Below are 3368 nucleotides of genomic sequence, written 5' to 3'. Positions count from 1 at the left end.
AAAGTTACTAGACTTGTATATTCTTTTCCCCAGGAATACCACTTCTAGGTCTATACCTCAAAGAGACAAGGAAAGAGAAAAGGGATTCATGTATATAAAAATATTTATAGCAGCTACTCTTGTAGAATCAAAGAAAAGGAAACCAGCTTGGCCTCCATCTTCCTCCTGCTGCCTACTGGAGCTTATTCTCCACAACTGACCAGAGTCCACAAATCCTCCAGTCTGGGACCTATCCGTACCCTCCAGCTTTTTCCCTTTTGAAAACACTAAGAATAATGTCCTTACATCAATTTTTACTAGAGTTAATTATCTGCCATGCTTAGAACAGAGCCAGTACTCTAATTGCCCTTTGCCCTAATAATCGTGAAGTCCACATTTGCAAGAAGAATGGGAACCAATGAGTGAAAGCTCATGAACCGAAGGAACACAATGGACACATCACAGGTAATTGACTGGGCTCCCAAGAGTGATCAAATTGCAACTTGTGGTGCAGACTATAGTGCCTATGTTTGGAGTTAGAAAGATGGCTTACGGAAACCAATCCTGGTGATCCTGAGTGTTAACCATGCAGCCACCTTTGTGAAATGGTCTCCCTTGGAGAATAAATATTTGCCATAGGTAGTGGAGCTCGACTGATTCCCATGTGCTACTTTGAGTCTGAAAATGGCTAGTGGGTGAGCAAACACATAAAAAAGTCAATTTGTTCTACTGTCCTTAGTTTGGACTGGCATCCCAAAAATGTTTTGCTGGCTGCTGGATCTTGTGACTTCAAATGCAGAGTTGTTTCTGTCTACATTAAAAAAGCTGATGAAAAATCAGTCAGTACTCTATGGGATACCAATATGGGATCAGTACCAGTCAGTACTCTACGGGATGCCTTTCAGTCAACTCAGGATATCAGAGTTTGTTGGTATGGGAAGCGGTGGTTGGGTTAAAGACCTAAGAACTCTAATCAATAAAATGATTCAGTCCCTCAGTAAAATAACCAGACATAATTCCAGAAGACTGACGGGTAAAGCATGCTACCTATCTCTTTTCAGAGAGGTGACAGACTCAGGGTAAAGAATGAGATAGACATTTTTTGAACATGGTCAATGAGGTCATTTGTTTTGCTTGATGTATGTTTGTTATATGGATTTTCTTTTTCTCTAATGGTGTGGGGGAGAGGTAGGAGGAAGAATAAATTTTTGTTAATTAAAAAAATTAATTTATTTTTCAACAAAGTCCTCTGCAAGAGAACTCCTCAGCAGTGCTGCCCTTGTACTCCTGGGACATATGGAGCTCAACCAATAATTGTGACTTTTCAGGGAGAAATAACTGGCAGAGGCAGAAACTCTCTTTTATTTGGCCTTGTGGCAAAGGTATAAAGAACAGGGGAAATGTAGAACGAATAGCTTTGTATAGTAGTGAATGGAATGGAACAACATTTTTTAAAATTGCTTATGAATTATGAAGCCCTATCTTGAGCTCTAGAGCTATGGACAGAAAATGGAGTCAGTCTCTGCTCTCAAACAGGATAAGACCATGTGTAAAGGAGGGTCCATATTCGTGCTCAGCTCACAGAAGATGAAAACATCAGGAAGTATTTAGGGGGGAAACATAGCAGAGTAGATGGCAAGGCCCCAGGGACCTCAGAGAAAGATGGTCCCCTACCAAGAGAAAGGTTAAAGGTTAAAGTGGAGTAGGCTCTTAGACACTCCAGCAATGTTAAGGATGTGGGGAGATGGGATGGAAATCTACCTGGTGGGGTACCTGATGGGCATTGGGCATTGGGCATGGAGGGTAGGTTAGGCAAGGGGAAGGTGTCATGGCTCCCCTCAGTAGCACCAGGAGGTGTTAGTCTGTCTTCCTGCCACCTCTTGATGGGTTAGAGCTGGGGAGAAGAAGATTCACAACTCCCTTCCTTTGACTTCCAGGTAGAGGCAACTGGTCCCTGCAAGGGGACACCGGCTCTTAACCTAATGCTTGATCATAGTTACTTTTAATGTGAAAATCTCAAGTCTAGAAAGGTCTCCAGAGAGAAAGCAGGTCCTCTCTGGATTGAAAGGTTTTGAGTTGCTTAGCAGTTTCTGAGAAACTTCCTTTATAAAAATAATAATTAATATTTCTATAGCACTGACCTATATTCATATAGCACTGACTGCTAAGTGATTTACAAATATCCTATTTGGTCTTCACAACAACACTGGGAACTAGGTAGTATTATTATCCCCATTTTATAGATAAAGAACCAAAGGCAGACTGAGGTTAAATGACTTACCCAAGGTTGCTAAGTAAATCTATGAGGTTAGATTTGAATTTAGGTCTTCCTGACTCCAGGCCCACCACTCTATCCAATGCACTACCTAGTTGCTATATTGTAACCTACTCTGGAGAATCCTGTTTCTTTACCCAGTTTTGGGCCTGACCAGACTTTTGTTAACACTCTTTTACCTATAGATATTTGGGTCCATGACAACGATGATGCAAAAGAAGATGGCTAGTTAATGACACCATAAAAATAGCTATCCTGGATACAGAGGCAGGTAAAAGACAAATCATCATTTCATCATGCCTAATATTCTCCTTTATAATGTTTTCCCTGTATCGACCTCCCAGTCTTCAGATCCTCGTTATAATTCTTGTCTATCCCTTGGATTCAGGCAGCTAGTTGGCTCCATGTTGCACAGAGTGCTGGGCCTAGATTCAGGAAGACCTGAGTTCAAATGCGGACTCAGACACTTATTGCTATAAGATCCTGGGCAAATCACTTAACGTCTGTTTGCCTCAGTCTCCTCAACTGTAAAATTAGGATAATAAGAGGACCTGATTTACAGGGTTGCTATATCAAGTGAGATAATATTCGTAAAGCATTTAGTGCAGTGCATTGGGTAGAGTTAGTGCTATATGAATATTAGGTATTATTAAATGTGTCATGTTCTAGTAAAGCATTGGGATTATTGTCCCTAGTTGTCCTCCCTCTTCACTATTTGTCCCTATCTTCTTTCCATAGAATGGGGGAGAATCTTGAGGTTCTGCCAAATGCCTGCCAGCAAATGTCAGCCCTATCCTACCCCAACCCCCTCCTCACCCCAAGGTGGGGGATGATGGCAATCAGACAAGAGATTTGTTTTTAATTCAATGTGAGTGCAGTTCCAAAGGACTCGTGATGAAACCTCCTATCCACCTCCAGATAGAGAGCTGATGGAATCAGTGCAATTTTCTTTTCTTTTTTCCTTCTTTTCTTCCTTCCTTCCTTCCTTCCTTCCTTCCTTCCTTCCTTCCTTCCTTCCTTCCTTCCTTCCTTCTTTTCTTTCTCTTTTCTTTCCTGCTAAAGCAACAGTTTGTTTTGCAAGACTATACATATTGTAATGGGTTTTGTTTTTCTT

At 41.2% G+C, this 3368-nt stretch overlaps 1 pseudogene; it reads left to right on the top strand.

Annotated features, from left to right (window-relative positions):
• The first annotated feature begins 275 nt into the window (after positions 1-275).
• On the top strand, positions 276-2483 carry LOC140502695 (actin-related protein 2/3 complex subunit 1A pseudogene; annotated as a pseudogene).
• The last annotated feature ends 885 nt before the right edge of the window (positions 2484-3368 follow it).

The sequence above is a fragment of the Notamacropus eugenii genome, chromosome 4, assembly GCF_028372415.1.
Source record: "Notamacropus eugenii isolate mMacEug1 chromosome 4, mMacEug1.pri_v2, whole genome shotgun sequence".
Lineage (NCBI taxonomy): Eukaryota > Metazoa > Chordata > Mammalia > Diprotodontia > Macropodidae > Notamacropus > Notamacropus eugenii.
The sequence above is the reverse complement of the archived record's forward strand: the minus strand, read 5'-3'. Positions and strand labels throughout refer to the sequence as shown.